Genomic DNA, 19284 nt, shown 5'->3' with positions numbered 1-19284 from the left:
CATCTATACTTCAAACTTATCCAAATTTTGCAATGCAATTCTCCAACCAAACAATGGTTACATAAAGGGCATAAATTAGGGTGAAATGTGAATGACTATATTAGTGCAAATTTACTAAAATACATTATATTAGGAGAACACGTATTATATTATTGTACACATTGCAAAAATGTGTACATTAGTCAAAACTGCATACAAAGTGTTTTTATTGGAAGAGATGTGCAGTAAATGCTGAAGAATTTTCATAAGGATTCTTTTTAAAAACCACAAATTCCTGCAGAAATTTGGAAAACTAAATTTAAGATCCTTCTGTACCTCCTTGTGCTTCTTACTTTAGGGCCATCAGTTTTGAACTGGGGAAATGCATACTCCCCATTTCTCAATTTTAGCTACATTACTTACCTGCAGTCATCAAATAGTGAATAACCTTAACTCTTTGAGCATGCTTCTAAGTAATTAATCATACAGTGGTTTTTTTTTTATATGGGGCAGATCCAAGATGAAAATTCTGTTCTGTGAAATAAAACCATTACCTTTAATTTCAGATGTGTGGGCACTAGTTGTGATTACCAAGAGGTGGGTCCCACGTTGTTGGGGCGCAATTTGACCAATGGGGTGCCTCGAAAAAGGAGCAACACGGGACCTATATATCCCATGCGAGGCTTACGAGCTTCCTCTTTGGGGCTATCACATCAGAATACCCATCCACCTCTCCCTATATTTAGGGCTTGCGCTTGATCTTGCTATGCCATCATGTGTCACCTGCGTTTGGCTGATTGGCTGGTGCCATTTGGGTTTTGCCTGCCGTGTAGCAAATTGTCACAACTTGTAAGGTTGCGGATAGGCTCTAGTTCAGGTGATAGGCGTGGCACGTGATGTGGCCATGCCTATGCAATGAAGGGTATTCCGGTAAAGGAATCCAGGGATTGACTGGTTTAGCATACCCCGAAAGGGGTTTGGCCCGTGCCCGAGTCCAGGGGACATCAGGGCGGCTGTTTGGTGCTCCCTCCATCAGTTGTCTCTGGTGTTCATCCTTTGGCTGTCCTATGAACGTGGCTCTGGGACAGCGCTGCCTGCATGGGTGCAGGGAGATAGTCGAACCAGAACCTATGCAACCACTCACTTGATTGTAATCAATAAAGTTGTGGCCTAAATTTCTGCCAAAAACCAAACCAAATATCTGACTCCTGTGTGAATTTAATTGGTGAAAGGTAAAAGGTCTAAACACGCAATGGGTTGATTACATTTTTTTCATTCACATTTCTTATTGTATTTCTGGTCAAATGTATACAACTCAAGATTTGATCATATTTTTGATGGCAAACTACAGTTTCTAGCTTTGTGGGAAACAACTTCCTCCTTCTAAGAGTTAATCAGAAAAGTGCATGTGATATTGGGAAAGGGAAAGATCAGGTATTCTAAATTTAGAACTTTATAGCCATAGAAATAGATTAGCAGCTGTTACAATGCTGAAAGGCAATCAGGAAAGGTCAGATTTGTTTCAAATACTAGATTGCTATTACAGAAGGTTTTCTGGATATGCAATGCCACGTGACAAACATATTGTTGAAAGGACAACTTTACAGAATTGGTTAGAGGAGGGGTGGCTAACCTGTTCACCTAAAGGTCTTGGTGAAAGCCAACTCCCAGTAATTCCAACCAGCACAGCAGATGGCTGTGGACGATGGGACTCAAAGTCCAACATTTGAAGGTCCAGAGGTTCCCCACCACTGGAGTTAGAAAAAACTTAGGAACTACTTAACCCATTAACTACATATCAACTTGTTGCTATACAGTATCAAACTGTAATAGATGTCTGAACTGTTGTTCAATATACAATATATTATTCCCTTTTGATAATATGAACTTGCTGTCAGAGAAGCTTTGAGCTCACCTTCTTTTTCTCATTTACTGCAGTGCTGTTTTTTATGTTGTAGCTTTTGAAGCTCTATTATATTTGTGGTTTTTAAAAATGAACGCCCTCCGCTGCGCATCTTTGTAATGCCCAAGGTGTCTGTGGTAAACACATGGAGGGAGGGGCATGTTAGCAGACAAATATATGTGGGGTAGGGTTCACTGCGGGAGGCAGTGAAGGATAGGCGTGCCTGGTGTGCTCTGGTCCATGGGGTCACGAAGAGTCGGACACGACTGAACGACTGAACAACAACAACAAGGGTTACATGAGTCAGGCATTTCAACTGTAGGTAAACATCTTCTATTTCTTTTTTGAGTCTGATCTATTAAAAAAGCATTACAAACCAGAACTAATTCTGTTTAATACTGAATGACTCAAGAAAAGGAGGGACCGTAATGGCTGAGCTTAAGTGCTGATTGCTTGCCTAATTGCCACAGACAATGCAGAAAGTCTCTTATAGATTCTTAAGCAGAATAGAACACATTGCTATACAGTGGAAAGCCTTGCTAATCCCCCTCAACTTATTTCTTCTCATTAGGATCCTAAATTTTACTCAGTGACCTCGAAAGAGCTAGGCCTACTCCCCAAGGCCTTTTTATTCTGATAATTAGGCCACTTAAGAAAAAGAAAAAATTCCAAGACTGCTTATGTGCTCACTGGCAGACCCAGCCAGCATATTGTAAAATAATAATATTGCATACACTTTATTTTTAAAGAATAAAATGAGTCCAGTCTTCTTTCTCCTCATATGCTTAATCTGCCAGGTCATAATATTTGCCTTTAGTTACCACTTAGGAGTAATTTTAGAATCTTCTTGAGGATTTACAGTAGTTATGCAACTCCCATTAATGTTAATAGATATCATGAGGATAACTTGCAAAGCACGATACTTAAAAAGACTCTTTCATGTCAAGAACCATCAAGCTCCCTGTACATTTGGAATTAGTTGAGGGAAAATTTGAGGTAGATTTAATGTGGTCAAGTCTAGTCAGCAGTGGTCTCCAATACAAGGAGGGGGCATCTTTATTACACACTTGTGTAGCATAATGGAAATGTAGCTGGGAAATGTGGATTTAAATTCCATCAGAGCCATTGACTTATTAGGTAACATTAGGCTAATCTCAGCATCATTGCCTCATCAGCAAAAAAGTGGAATTATACTGTCCTACTTCAACATGCTGTTATAAAGATATGACAAAACTACTCTCCATATTAAAAGAGTTATGTGTGTTGATCTTAACAATGTAGCTGATATGAGTGCAGGTGGCCCTTCAGATACTGTAGCTGGAGAACTTCATATGTTTCCCTTTGCTCTTTGGAGGAAAGATGGGATAAAAATCGGTGCTCTATCATTCTCATATAACACAAGTCTCAAGAAACGACTAGTAATAGAACACACACTGACGTGTACCTAGCAACTCCTTTCATACATTTTGTACCTGTGTATTAGTACCTGAACATAGTACATTGGGCTGTATCCAACTGAAAGGTTTTCTGATCCAGCACCGTTGCTGGCTGGAAGAATTCTTCTGCCAATTCTGTGCCACGTCCCATGATATTTTGAGGGGCCCACCAATCCTTCAGAACAGATTGGGAGGATGGGACAATGGAGAGGGGAAGGTGAAATGGCTAAAAATCACTTGCTTTAAACTTCTCCTAAAGACTGAAGTGTGATAGCATTTGGGAGATTAGCTGGCAAAGAATCCCAGAACAATTAGGCCACCACAGAGAAGTGCCCCTCATCCACCAATTTCACTAATCAAGCAGGTGAGGAGGACCTCTAGTATTGATCATAACATGTGGGTGGATTAAAGAGTCTGTCAGCTGCATAGGGACACCAGTTGGCTACCACTCAATGCCTGGAAAATACCTACATTTCTCTCAGAAGCTAGGATGTTTAATTGCATTCCATTGCAACACAACTAATGACTGGGGTGATAGTGGACATTTTCAGTCTCCACCGTGCCTCATTCCAAGGGAAGCAAATTCTGGGTAAGTTTATGGAGCCCCTGGAATCTCGCACCACTTGGAGATGGGGGTGATGTGTAACAATACTTTGCTGAATCCATGTGGATTTTAAATCTAAAGACCCAAATCACATATTAACCTTGGCATAATATATTTTTGTCATCTCTTTTTAGCTCTAAGCACATATATTATTACATTTGGTTCATAAATAGGTTCCACTTTATTAATCAGGAAAGTACTTTCATTGATGAAAAGATTGAGGAAAAAAATCACTTCGGAGTTAACAAAATGGCTGGATATACAAGAGCTAGAGCTAGCACAGAACATCGAATCGGTGTATAGAACGAATTCCAAAATTGCAAAAGTGAACAAGTGGCCAGTGGATTGTATGGTGACATTTAGGACAATGGACATTAGGAATAGGATCTTGCAAGCAAGCAACAGAAAGAAATTAGAAAGGAAAGGAAATTCTCATATATAAAATTATTCCTTATCGATTGTTTTAAAAAAAGAGAGAGATTTACAAACCATTGGTAGAAGCCTTGAGAAAGAAAGAGATAAAACAGGTGGGAATATCCTGAAGGAATATCATTTTTCTATAAGGTTATGAGGAAAAAATGTCAATCAGGAGCGGATATGGAAAAATTATTAAGAACATACCGAAGTGATTCTGAAGATTAAAAAAAAACATTCAGGTATTGAAGTAGCAGAACCAGGGGAAGAGGAAGAATCAAATTAAAACTTGTCGTATACCTATATAATTTTTAATAAACTAAAGTAATGAAGTATGGATTTGTAAATAGCATCTTGGAACATTAATGGATTAAACGATAAAAATAAGAGGAATAAGATTTCCCATGTGTTGGAAAAGCAAAAAAATAAAAAATAAAATAAAATGATATCATATGCTTGCAAGAAACCTATGTTGCCTCAAAACATAGAATATTAATAAATAGAAAACTGGGTCAAGAGTTCATCTCCTCATATAGTAAAAAAAAGAGGAGTAGTAATGTATATTCATCCTAAGTTAGAAAATAATATACAAGATCAAGGTGACACAGAGTAGTGTTATATTAGTGGATGTCAGAGTTAAGGTTGATTTACATAGTTTTCATACACTGAATCAATGGAGAGTTGGATCAGGGAAATCAACATCTATATAAAACTAAGTTCTTTTTTATGATTAACGGAATTATGAAATGGAACTGGTAATAACAGTTTTGGTTTTTTTTGGCATTTCTATTCTTTTTCTTATCTTGTCCTGGTTAAGTAATAGAACTGAAGTATATTGTGAAGAAATGTATGAAGATGTTAAGAATTTTGTAATGTTTTCTCTTCTTTCTTATGTTATATCTTTTTTCTTTCTGTGTTAATAATGAAAAAAATGAAAAAAATTATGTCCCCCTCCCAATGATGGCTGACCTGTGCCAGCAGAAATTCATACGATGGGATATATTGACTTTTTCACAAGTTCAGTGGCACACATTATGATAGAATGACATGCAGAATTAATTGGAATTAAACTGTTGAGCCTTCACACATCCACACCCATTTCATTCTCTAGTATATTAAAACTGTAAGTGAAGATGCTTAGGATTGCTTGGGAATTGGTTCTAAATCTAAAATATGAATTATATGGGGATGTCAAGCCAGGCCTTCACCATCTGAAATGGCTTTGAGGCCTGATTATAAGTGCTTGCATTAACCCATAAAGCCCTAAAAAACTTGGGGCCAGGTTATCCACTCACTCTGCACAATCAGTTCCTCATAGAACTAAGGTCCTTCTCCAGGTTTTCTTCCCACTTTCTCCAATGGGCATGGGTGTTGACTGAGTGACCCCTCAGCTGATTCATTGAATCAGGAGTAGGGATGGGGAAGAAATTAGATTCAGTTTGCATTAAACCAAATGGTTCAATGTGAACCAAAGCACAGCTGTCTTGTGGAATTCATAGTTCTGAATTTTGCAATGCAGTTCTCCAACAAAGTGATGTTTCTAAAAATGCATATATGGGGAAATTGCCCATTGAAATGAATGTACTTAAACATAAAAATATGTTATGTTTTATGTACATAACATAAAAATATGTTATGTTATGGAAAACTGTATGAAGAAATGTGTGCGTTATTTCATTTGCACGAAAATATTGATGAATTCTCATGAAAAATTTCTGCACAAGTGTGGAGAACCAAATTTAAGATGGGAAAACAGAGAGAGAGCCTTCCATCCCTAATTAGGGGCATAAGAAACTACAAGCTGCTTGCACCCACAGAATACAGCGGTACCTCGGGTTACATACTCTTCAGGTTACATACGCTTCAGGTTATATACTCCGCTAACCCAGAAATAACACTTCAGGTTAAGAACTTTGCTTCAGGATAAGAACAGAAATCGTGCTCTGGCGGTGCAGCGGCAGCGGGAGGTCCCATTAGCTAAAGTGGTGCTTCAGGTTAAGAACAGTTTCCGGTTAAGAACAGACTTCTGGAACGAATTAAGTACGTAACCAGAGGTACCACTGTATTCAGAAGCAGCTATGCCATAAGGATGAGGCCTGTAAGGCCTTTCCTGTATCCAGTCAGTGCTACTCATTACTCTCTCTCTCTCCCAATAAGAAGGGTAAATGTGCTTAGAAGAATTGGCAAGGAAGGCTGAGAGCAACCTCCTCAAGGCTTATTTTTCTCTAGACTTCCTTGGAAAAGGCTTAGAAAGCCAGTACCCACCCCCTCTCCCCACTTTTTTTTCTTTAAAAAACTAGAGTGAAAATGAATTCATTACAAGGCAAGCTGTGGTGATCTCGCCCATCAGTATTTGTTAAAGGAATTGATACCATGCAATTATTACTCAGTGTTGACTAAAAAGGAAATTGAAATGATCCAATAACACTAGGGATATATTATTGCAATTTCATAAAGCAGCTTAATTTTGCATCCATCTGACAATAAAAGTAAATTATTCAAGTTTAATAGAAAAACTACTGTCAAAGGGAATGAAATATACTATTTACAGCTATGGAAAGAATTCGCAGGGAAGAGAACAGAAGTATGGTAATGTTACGAGAACAAGACTGACAGGAAGGAAATTATTTTATAGTATTAGATTGTTCTTTTTTTTAAAAAAAACACAAATTAGCCATTGGAAGAATTGCATCAGTCTGTGCTTTCCATCACATTAACAGAATAATTTGTATCTTGAGTTACCACAACAGGCCACCATGCCTTTTCTTTTTTAACCTTTAGCTCACACTTATAAAAGCATTTTCATGTATTTTATTGTTAGGATCTGAACTAGAAAACAGTAGACAGTCATTTTAATGATTGTTCTGTACTGCTCTTAATGGTGTGTTTGTTTGTTTGTGTGTGTGTGTGTGTGTGTGTGTGTGTGTGTGTGTTTATATTTCTGTACATTGCCCTGAAAGAAGGGTCTGGCTTCCATTGATCTCATTGATCTCAGGGAGACTGCCACAGAAGAGTTTCCTCATAGATTATGTACAGAAGTTGCTAACATCACATGCATTTGCCTCATTTTCTTACACATTTATTGCACATTTCTATCTATATCTATCATCTATATCTATCTATCTATCTATCATCTATCTATCTATCTATTTTTTTGAATAAAAACACACACAATTGTTTTCTTTTCAGCTGCGGGCTAGGCTGGGTCAAAGGGAGTTTCCCTGGAATTACTTTTTTAAAGTTATAAGACTTTAAGAAGTTATAACTTTTCTCCTATAACTTTCAGCTATCACTCTTTGAATAGAATTGTGCATTGTTTAAAAAATAGATAAAGTGGGCACAACAAAAGCATAGTGCAATGTATAGAACCAGTTGGATACAAACACTGCAGGAAGGATTGGAAAGGGCCTACTGGAGAAAAGATCATTCTATATGTCAGAGAAACCAGCTGGAGATCAGTTGGTGATTTTCAGTTCCAGCTGGAAATCACCAAAGGGGCAGACTCCTCCACAGAATGTCTGTGGGTGATAATACCAACTCCCAAGAATAGTTTAGTACTGGGAACATGCTGTTGCCCCCTGCTGTTCAAAATGGCCTTGATGACCTTGAGATGGAGAATGAAATCTCCAAAGGCATCCAAAGTACAGAATGTTACTAGGATACCAATTAACCTCACACAGACTAGATAAATGTATGTTCCAGTTATGACAAAGAGGTATAATTTCTAGAACAGTTGGTCATGGAACCAACCAGAGGAATAGTGATGCTGAACTTGATCTAAAGTGGTACCCAAGACTTGGTGTGAGATGTATGTGTTGTTGTTGAAATGATCGGAAAACAGTTATCACAGTGCTATTCAGATTTAATGTCTAACAGGACAATTTCCAAGAAAATTCAAAACCACAATAATAGAAACTCAATTAGAATGTATAGTGTGTGGATGAGAATGTTTTTTTTTTTTATCTAAGCCACTTCCATGACCTTTCCTAACATGCCCCAAACCATCCCTGAAATTCCCCGTTTTTTGGTCCTCCTGACACTGGATCTCTGACGTTGGTAGGGCAAGAACATAAGAAGTTTCTACAGTGATGGGTTGTGGGCATCCAATATCTGATCTCCTCCAGCATCAGAACTCTGCATCCATGTCAAAGTAGGAGATCTAAAGTTTCCTATAGCCCCTGAGATGTCCTCCAAGGAGCCATAGGTTTGCAGCCTAAAACTAGTTTCTATGGTTCATATTACACTATCCATCCTAAGAAGATGGCACACTACTCTTTTACTTAAACATTTCTATTTGTGAAGTTTATTCCTATAAAACTTTACCACTTGGGGAAAATGAAAGCTTTTAATACTCAATGACCTTGCACCTGTCTGCTTATCAGTTACACCATAAATATCTCTGTCTCCAGCTAGTCCATCTGTTACTGCTCAGATTCACATGATGACAATTGGTAATACAGATCAATGTTCTCACTGATTCTGTTCCTGTCTCATGTGGATAGTGTGCTTTTCCAAATGATATTTTAATATGACGATCTAGATTTATAGATTATATATTTCTCTTCTGAAGATTGTATATTTCTCTTCTGCATTGATAATGTGTGTGTATGTGTGTTCAACTATTCTATAGTTGGTGTTTGTATGTTTTCAGGAGCGACAAATGTATAGAAGATGCAAACCACTGCTGTTAGAACAGCTGTAACACTGTACCAGTGTTTAAACCTTTAAATGATTGCTCTCCCCCCCCCCTTTGTGCATACAGAGTGCAGAATGGTTTCTATATTCCCATAAGCATTCTGGATGCCCCCAGCAGGACACACCTAAAGGCTGGGATGTTCTGGTATCCTTCACACTTGCCTGGGCAGTTGTGCTAGACTTCTTTAAAAGGTACGCATGTAGTGTTGTGTGTGTGTGATGGGGAGCAGGAATTAGCACTCATTTAAATAAGGTAGCCCAAACCCTTATCCCATCTGCTCTAAATTCCTTGATCTCAGGAAATTAAACTTATGGCAGAGCCTTTTGCTTGTGGCACCTAACCTATGGACCTACTCTGTTGAGTGAGATCCAGTATTATACTGCCTCAGGCAGCTGTTGATGATTGCCTTTGGTTAATTATGAAATTTCTTCTGACTCTGCTTTCTGTTACGCATGTGCTGCTAGGATTTGTTAAATGGGTTGGATATTGCTGGTTGGATTAATTTGAGTGTGTACTGGAGTTTCTTAGGGATTGTGTTTGTTTTATTCTGTTTTGTTTTATTACTGTTTGTTATCTACTCTACGTCCCAATGGAAAAATAGCTGGGATAGACTTTTTTAAAATAAATAACTTGGGAACACTGGTGTAATGTGTTCCCTGATGGCAGTAGCTGCATACTTCATCAGATTCTAAGGAGTGTTCAAGGTCAGTCTCATAGCAATCTCCTTACAATAATCATGTTGAAGGCATGGATGTCAGAGCCCCAATCTGAGAAGGAGGGGAGTTACTTACTTGCCAAGAGTGACTTTTCAGGTCCTTAATTATTATTAAAATAAGCTACAATCTATTATGGAGCAGAGTAACAAAGAAAATACCTGCCATATGAAGAGAAATATATTAGCGTGAGGAAAGTGAGAAGAAATGTATTTGTATTATGGTGGAGAGCAGGGACTACTCTTGAGTTCATTTTCTTTTTTAAATGTACAGGTTTCCCAAGTTATGTCAGACTCATAAATGGACTTGTTTACTGAAGTTCAATGGAGCATGTTAAAGTCAGCCCAAAAAAGCAGGCTGGTTTCGTGCGGGAATGGCTGTCATGGCCTAATGTCAGTCAGCAGAGTATCTCAAGGTTATTCAAAATGCACTGAGAGAAACAAGGAAATCTATTAAGGCAGATGTTGCGAGGGGAAGGCAAATCCCCCTCTTTTCTTCTGGTCAGACTAATGGTTGCTGTACCTGGGCGATGCATTTGTTCAGTCACAAAGCTATCAGAAAGCAGATGTCCATCAAAACAAAAGAAATGTCACTTTCTGTGATTTTGTTATATATATATCATTTCTTTTCCAAAGATCCAAGGCTGGAATATGTAGGTGTTTCCCATTCTGTCATCACAACAATCCCATGGGGTTGATTATTATACTTGAGTTCCCCAGAGTCATTCAGAAGAGAATCCATTGATCCCTGAAAGAACACCCCATGCCTCATAGGATAGAGCAAACCTCCCTCTCCATTTCCAAAGAGATGAAGCCTTCCCTTTGTGTACATAGAAATCTCTTCCACCCATCCTGCTCTGCAATAGCAGAAAGGGGACATGCCATGGCAGATTGTTGGGGAGGAGGCTTTGGCACCACTGGTCCATGGGGATATGATTGAATGGAAATCAACTCAGCAAATACCATCAGTATTCTCTCTTCTTGCTTTCACACTGTAAATGACCTCCCCCCACCAAAAAAAAATGTATTACATTTCTTTTGCATCGAAGTGAATGAGGTGGAGTAATGTCATAACATCACAATTAATTCTTTAAAATTTTGCCAGAGTGACATCAAGACAAAATAACTGCAGCAGAAGAGAAAGAGTGCTGCATTAAAGTCTTCCCTTGCACAAGAATCGCTGTATTTTATCTTCCAGAACTTTGGCAGGCACCATCTCCTTAGAAGGGGCTACCATGCTTAAAATTTTAATCCAATTCTGGCAGGAAATAAAAAAAATATTAGATGGTTTAAAATATATGCAAATATATAAAATTTCCCTGAATGGATCTGTCTGAAATATGGCAAGCTTAATGTACTCGGGAGGGGATCCTTTGCCTGTGAATTTCATCCACTTATGGGGGGGGGGAGCTATAGCCATTTTAGTCACATCAGATTTGTATTCAAATAACAAATTGAACTGGATAGATCCAAAACAGACGACGCCACTGACGCTGACGATGATGATACCCCACCCACTCTGGATGGCTTACAGTGCATATAAAAACATAGTAAAATGTCAAACACTAAAAACTTCCCAATACAAGGGTGCCTTCAGATATCTTCTAAAAGTTGTGTATTTCCTTGACAACTTATGAGAGGGTGTTCCACAAGGCCTTCTGCCTGGTTCCATGTAATGTTACTTCTCAGTATCAGGGAACCAGCAGAAGACCCTTGGAGGAGTACCTCAGTGTCTGGGCTGAGAGATGGGGTGGAGATGCTCCTACAGATACAAGGCAAATCTTGTGGTCATTGAACATCTGCATTATCTAGGTCTTTGCTCTTCATTCATCTCTCCCCCCCCCCATTCACCTGTTTTCTGCCTTAGGAATTGGTGAATGGATAGTCTTGCTGTGTGGCAGGCTGTGCTGAATGTGATAATCTTTTAGTTCTTTCTGACTATATTACATTTTGGATGGATGTATACCAGGGGAAATACGTTTTTACTTTAAAGGGAATGAATATGATTCACAGTTCCATATGGCTATGATGTGCAGATGAAATCTTGTGGCAGCAGAATTTCCCCCATTAATTTCAATGTCAGGAAAACATTCCCCAACACTGACATAAATGAGGATGTTCTGCTTGCCCAGAGTTTCATGTGCTCTGGAGCTGCTGGATTGAGATTTGTTATTTAAAAAAAAACAAAAACAAAAAACTATTAGAAGCCCATTTTTTGTTCACAGTATATCTGACACAGTCAGGACCATCAAGCAGCAGAACTATTAACAGAGAAATGGCTAATTGCACTGGTTAATAATGTGGCCCAATGCAAAAATCAATGGACCTCCACTCAATTTACATGCTATCAAAGGGTTTGAAATAGCTTAGGCCAGCTATAGTAAGAACTGGGTTGTGAGAAACTTCATCAACACTTTGAGAACTAGTCAGCTCAGTATGAAAAGCAAAATCAGGGGCAGTTTTTCAATCCATTTGAAACAAAAAGAGAGTAAAAAAAAATCAATAGTACTCTACAATTTATGAGTTTTGTATGTAGTAGTTCTTTCAGCTATTCAAAAGCTCTCTCTCTCTCTCTCTCTCTCTCTCTCTCTCTCTCTCGTGTGTGTGTATTTCCCCACATTCCATACACCTTTTTAAATGTTATCTCAAATTGCAATTGGAAATGCACTATGTTCATTTATTGATGAGATGACTCCTGATGTCAGAGGACAGTCTGGCTCCAGACATATGTAAAGAGCTTACTAACAACACCCCGAATGTCCTTGGTAATAACTTTATCTGTAGGCTCATCTTCACTTAAATGTTGTGTGTGTGCTTGCTTAAGGCTCCTACTTCTGCCAGGTTGTTTGTTATGTGTTTTTCGTCCTTGCAAGCCAAAAAAAATTAAAAAATGTTCTGGATAAGAGAGGTCAAATTTGAAATCAATCCCAGGTCATATGGCAGCTTTACAAAAAGTAGAATTTCAGCCAGAGTGCAGTTGAGTATCACTCCATAATCCATGGCCTGATGAGATAATAAGTTAGGACACCTCTTAATGGTGCTTTCTGATGCTTTGAAAAGTTTTACTGTTAAACCAGATGTGCTGCAGCTAGGGATGCTGGGGAAGCTTCAATTGTAGCCGTCCTAGGGCATGAGATATGTTGTGCAGCTCACTCTCATGGATCGTGAATCCTTGTCTATCATAGAATTGTAGAGTTGGAAGGGACCCTGAGGGTCATCTATTCCAACCCCCAGCAATGCAGGAATCCTCCCCACAGCTGTGCCTGGGTGGGCTCGAACCACCAGCCTTCTGGTTAGCAGCCAGACACACTGACTCATTGCGCCACTGCGGCTGGTGGTTTGCTGGAAACCACTGGCTGATGCCACTGGAATTTAAGGGCTTCTGAGTAAGTCTTCCAACAATCCCACTCCTCCTATTTGGAAATGGAGAATTTGTGGGAAGCATTTCACCAATTTTCAAGGATGGGAAATATTCAAAATGGTTCAAGATAAGCATGCATGTTTATTTTAAGCACATAATGGTAAGTTGCAGAATTGGCTTCTATTCCCTCTTACATGTTTTGGTGTTTTGACCAGCAACAGCTCCTCTGGCCAGAAACTGACAGCAGCCAGATTTCTTGCCACCAGTGTAATGTTTCATAGCATGTGTATACAGTATAGATTACAAAGAGAATGAATTCTAACCATAGTTCTAATAAAACAGGAATCACCTTTTATAAAGATGAGTAAGTACTTCTGTATGCTAGAATAATGGGAGAACATAAGAAGAATAGCAATTTAGAGAAAGATGCAATTAAAGCAGACACCAACAAAGTCTTATTTTAGTATCATGGATCAGGAACACACAGCTTTAAGGTACCTCATAGAAAATTACTTGGATGGGGCACATGAGCTAGTTTTGGTTATTTGCATCTTGAATAATATTTTCATAAAGACAGCCCAGATCACCAAGCTTTGTAACTCCTTGGCTCACAACACAAACTTCAGCAGTGCAACTTAAAATTGTGGTGTCAGGGGAGGGGTGATATCTCTGGTGAGGGACACATCATGCCCCACCTTTGGTCCCTAAGTTGAACTCAGCTCTCACTAATGGCTCCTAGAAGCTGTCAGCATGCAAAAGAGGCCCTACCCCAGGAAATGGTTTTCACTCACTGGCTAAACCAGGTGAGGGTAGCTGATGGGTCTCAAAGCCTTAGTGAGTTAGGGACTTCCTCTGCATGTGAAGATAGGCTCTGGTAGATTGAACAGATGAGATCAATAGTGGGTGCAATGGTCAAGAAGATGGTTTCTGCACATGCTGCAGAGGGAAGTGAGGGGCGGATGGGGCTCATTAACCTGGGAAAGTAGCCCAACTAGGAAATGTAAAATTCTGATCCTAAACCTCTGCTGCCTTGTAGGATATCTTCAGGAGAAGAAAAGGCAAATGAGTAAACCCTACACAAATCCAGAATAGAATCCCTAAGATTGTTGTCTGCCTCCTTCTAGCAACTCCTGCTTCACCCCCCCCCCCAAGGCGCACTCCATTGTCTCTTGAGATGGATGGATAGCAACAATTATCCCTCCACCAAGTTATTCACCAGGTTGGATTTTAACCTGAACAGAAAAAAGAGAATTTGCCACTCTCTCACAAGCATCCCCTCCTTCCCATTGCAACTGCCAGATAAGTGGAATGTGTGCAGGAGGAAGGATGCTTTCGATTGTAACTGCTAGCATTTCCACAAGTACTTTACAAACATAAAGTCATTCTAGCCCAGACTGATTGGCTGAAAATAGAGAAGAGAAAGAGAGAACAGCCTTGTTATTCATCACAATCTCCATCTTTCAAATATCATGGAGTCTCTGAGGCCAGCCTTGCTTCAAGCACTTTTTCCTCCAGTGCCTCTGTAGACTGCCTTTTGAAGGTAAGGTGAACACCAAAATGTTACCTTTTGTTTTCCTTTTGATTTTGCTATGTACCACGAGATTCCCACGTCTTTTCTTTGAAGATTACACTGACTGCTGCTTCTGTGTTACTTGTATCCCCTTCTAGTCCTTCTTGCTTTTTTCAAACTCTCTTTCAGCTTCCCTCTCCTCTCAGTGCTTTATCTGAACAATTCCTTGGAGCTTCATGCTGAAGAGGCATGACTTGACTGCGAGCTTTCAAGAGTCACAAATGAAATGAGCTCAGGAACTCGACGATGTCTCTTGATGCCAAATGTGAAAAACTTTCCTAAATGCTCACTTTCAATGGTCAGCTACTGGAGCCTATGGGGAAAGAATGGAGTGATAAAATTAAAGGGAAGGCAGAAAATGCGAAATCAAGGGCCGTCTTGATTTAATGGACAGTAGTGGTATTGATTCAGTTCCACTAAACACAGTTTAAAAGCACATAAAATCCATTTCTTTCAATGGTAGGCATTTTAAGAGACTGCATAATGTTTAAATATCCTATCAGAGTTGCACTGTCTCTGCTGTAGTAGATCTCCATCATGACAGGGCATATCATTCTTCCAGCTAACAATTGTATTAGTTCCATTCAATGGCAGTATTACCATCTTATTCAGACTGTCATCCTGAAAAATTTTCTCAGCTCTGCGGCAACTGGAAATGAAGCCTTGCAAAGCTGTACCAAGCAGAGTTAATTCTTCAGCAAGGTTCAGTTTGCCTTCCCTCTGTTTAAGTTAAGGGGCTGCCAACTCAACCCACAAACTAGTTAAGCCAAAGCAACTTGAACATAATCCCAATATCATAGTTTTTTGTATTTAGTAAGTTAACCACAGTCCAAAGTTACTTGGATTTGTAGCACAACTCTGTGAGTTGTTCTGCTAGCATGGCAGGGAGCAGGATCAGTACCTAGACTTCAGCTCTGCAACTGATGCAGCAGCCAACCAGAGCTCCCTAACCCATGATCCCATCCCCATTCACAACACAGAAGCGTAAGAAATGCATTGATACTTTTAAAGTTGGACTGCCTTTAGAGTATTTTCCAGTTTTCTGGGTCATTGCACAACAAGCCAGATTCTATGCACATAACAATCAAGCCCTGGAATGCACTGTTCAGATATAGGAGATTCCCTAAAAGGTTGTTAGTTGGCTTCCCTGTCCCCATTGATCAGCAGCTCTTTTCACACCTCCATAGTCCAAGCAATTCCTTGGCAGTTGTGTTGCTGCACAAATTCTTTGTATCCCTAAGCTTTTGCCTCAACACAATTTTCTTCTGTCTGTGGTTCCCCTCAGCCTGCCCACAACATAAAGCAGAGCACTCTTCTGATATGGAAATAAATGTGGAAGAGAGGGGCTGCCATCTAATATTTATGCTGCTGCAACTACTCTGAACGTACAAACTGGGCAATATTGTTTTTGGTTTGGGAGGCGGAAATACCTATTTAACCCACATCCAGATGTTCTGTGCCTTGGTCTAATTTAACTATACATTAGAGAGACAGGCAGGCAGAGGGATGAAATGATGTTGTTGTTAGTGGATACTGAATCTTTTCATAAAAGGGAGAAGCTTCACAGTTACAAACCTCAAAATGCATATATCCCCCTTTCTGTGAAATAAGGCCATCTATTTGGGCAATCACCCCACTCGCAAAAGGCTAAGAAACTGTCCACAAGTGGACAAGTACTATGGGAAACAGAGAATCCACCTCTCTTGATTGGCAGGCAGGCTGATGCTGCCTCCCAAGAAGATATACATCAAGATAGGCATCCCATAGAAAGGAGGAGCATCATATGCCTCAAAACTTTTAGGTTAGCCAGAGATTTGGCTTACAGGTCAGTACTGGTTGGCATTTTAACAAACATTATCTGAACAGAGTCTCCAGTTAATCTATTACATGATTTAACAATAAGGGATTTTGATGAAATACTGTGCTCAGTGCATGATTAAATAAAAGGGGCAAATGGTTTGGGGATTTTATCTTTTCCAGTAACTTTCATCCCAAGTTTGCATTTATCTTTTTGCAAGTTTGCATTTATGCATATCACATTGCATGATCTTGAAAAATGTGTCTCACTGGAGATGAGTAGTCAACTTTCTATAGCAGCACGTGGATGCAGATCTCTTATCTGGATTAGGGTGAGACCATGAAACCGCTCTAGGCTTTTTTGGCATTCATTAGAGCGCTGTCCAGGCAATCTGTTTTTCCCTATATACACTTGTCAGGAGGAATCTTCAAGGACGAGAAAGGAGGTTACATTTAACTGCTGAACTTTCCATTAACTAAAACACACACATGCACACAAAACATTTTTTTTATATGTGCAATCTCTCATATGAATGCCTCAGCTGCAAGAAAAATAATAACAAAATTGAATGGTGGGAACAGAAAACTGTGGCATAGGCAAACAGTTTATGCACCACAATATTTAAGAGCCTGGAAATCAAGATAGAAATAAGGGGGGGGGGGAGTTGCAGCTTTGTGAGCAGACCTTGGTTCTGTAGAATTGAGGTGAAAGGGTATTTTATAAGTATCTTGGCTATGACCAACTTGTAACATATAACAGATTGCTCTCACATAGGAAATGGCCAAAATGGCTCAGCAAATATGGCATTTACCATTACAAAAGGACCTTGCCCAAGCAGATAGGCTGGTGTTTCAATGGGAGCATTCCTGGGGGAGTTACATATGCCCCATCAATTCACACTGGATCACCTGAAATGATTCTTGTTTTCTCCAGTGCAGAGAGTGTGGTGTTGCTTCCAACTCTAGAGAGGGGCAAGACACACAAAAGTTGGTGTGCAGAGATACACTATATCTCCAGCTTCTCTTGCATAAGGGTGGAGCTTAAGATGGGCTGTATAATCCCAGCAGCTACACCTAGCCAGCACAGTTTAGGACCCTCCTTAACAAATTGGGAGAAGTGGATAAAGGATGCTTGGGGGGGGGGCACTCTTGTACTGTTTACTTTGAGGTGGATTGGAAATTAGTGCATGGCAGATGTCAGTGCCAGATGGGACGGGGACAATCAGCACATTGCTGAAGGCCAGGTCAGAGCACCCTTGCTTAGGCAGAAGTGAGTGATCACAAAGATGACCCCCGTTATTGACAGTGCTAGTGCATTGTAATCATTGCAGATTTCCTAGTTTGTCCTGTATGTTATTAATTGTGGCCCTAGTGAACCCAGTGAGGAATCAGGCTAATACAACACACATTATTTGCACCTTACTGATCACCTTTCCTGTGCACCTGCACCTGCATCATCAAACAGGATACATGCCATTTCTCAACTCACCAAACCTCCTGCATATACAATAGGGAACAGAGCCATCATATATATTAGGGCTGTGATACATCCAGATTTTCCCAGACATTTCCCAGGATTTCAAAGGCAAAAATGACATCCTTGGTGAATTTCTGAAATGTGGCGCTTTGTCTCACCTTTGGCATTTTTCTTTTAAAAAGCTCAACAACAGCCTCTCCCCTCCCTAAATATGTACTGGGTCCCCCCTCCCAACCCTCTAGGGTAGACTTGAGGGATCACGGGGGGGCATGGGAGGAGGAGGAGAGAGAGGAAGTCCCCTTGTGCAGGTGGAATACCTTGTGCTAACAGAATGACTTCAATGGATACAACCCCACATCTGTCATTTTTCTTTGATTAAATCATTTTTCTTTCTTGGGTTTTGCTGCTCCACCTGTTAAAAGTACTAAACTCAGAAACTAATTCCGCTCAGCCTGTTCCCCACAGCAAGCAGATTTATTGGTACTTTCATGCAACCAGGAGTTCTCGGTACTACATTTCTTGTCAGTTCTTACAAAGGAGATAGAGCCATTGATATAATGGAATGTTGCCACCCCTTCTTTCACTGTCTGTGATCAACACATCTTATAGTTTCTCTTGTTATAAGATAAACTGTCTGAAACCTTCAAGTCTTACCCCAAATAAATTCTGTTTTCATAACTCCATTTCTTGATTCAATTTCAGATGGGATCTTAATGACACCAACAACTTGGAAGTGACATTACATGGCTGACCTGCAAGAAACAATTACTCTCAGTGTGAGATTTATGAAGAATGTAATTCAGAAGGCCATCAACAGCTGGTCCCCTCTCAGTATCTCAAAACTGGAGAGAGTCAAATCTATCAAGATGGTTTTACCTCCCTAGATTAATTGCATGTTTAGAATTCTTTCTGATTAATTATCTCCAATGTCTTCAACATTTGAAGTGTCTTAATTTGGAAGCAGGGTGAAACAAGACTCTTGCAAGCAAAACTTGGTTTGATGGCCAGTTGTTGGAATGGGATCCAAAACAATAAATGTGGGAAATTCAGTCATATTTTCTCTCTCTCTTTGTGATGCTGTGTTCTTGATAACTGGCAAAGTCTGAGTGATTAAACCTAGTGATAAAAACTGCTTGAAAACTGGCCATTTTCCTTGTTAGAATGTCATACATTATGCTACCACGCTTCAAACTTCTATTTATATAGTTTATTTTCCAATCCCCACAAGGAAAAACAACCTACTTTTTATTTTATATTTCAAAATTGCTTGAAATGCAATCAACAAAAAAGACAGCACATATTTAATAATTACTTATGCTTCCTTGCATGGAAAAT

The 19284-nt window shown here is 39.6% G+C and overlaps 1 long non-coding RNA gene across 1 annotated transcript; it reads left to right on the top strand.

Moving 5' to 3' along the window:
* Positions 1-14423: 14423 nt before the first annotated feature.
* LOC117049379 lies at positions 14424-19008 on the top strand. The gene is made up of 2 exons (XR_004426979.1): positions 14424-14645; positions 18652-19008. It is a non-coding gene; the product is annotated as an uncharacterized LOC117049379 (long non-coding RNA).
* The last annotated feature ends 276 nt before the right edge of the window (positions 19009-19284 follow it).

Source organism: Lacerta agilis, chromosome 7 (assembly GCF_009819535.1).
Source record: "Lacerta agilis isolate rLacAgi1 chromosome 7, rLacAgi1.pri, whole genome shotgun sequence".
Lineage (NCBI taxonomy): Eukaryota > Metazoa > Chordata > Lepidosauria > Squamata > Lacertidae > Lacerta > Lacerta agilis.
This window is presented reverse-complemented; position numbering and strand designations above follow the sequence as displayed.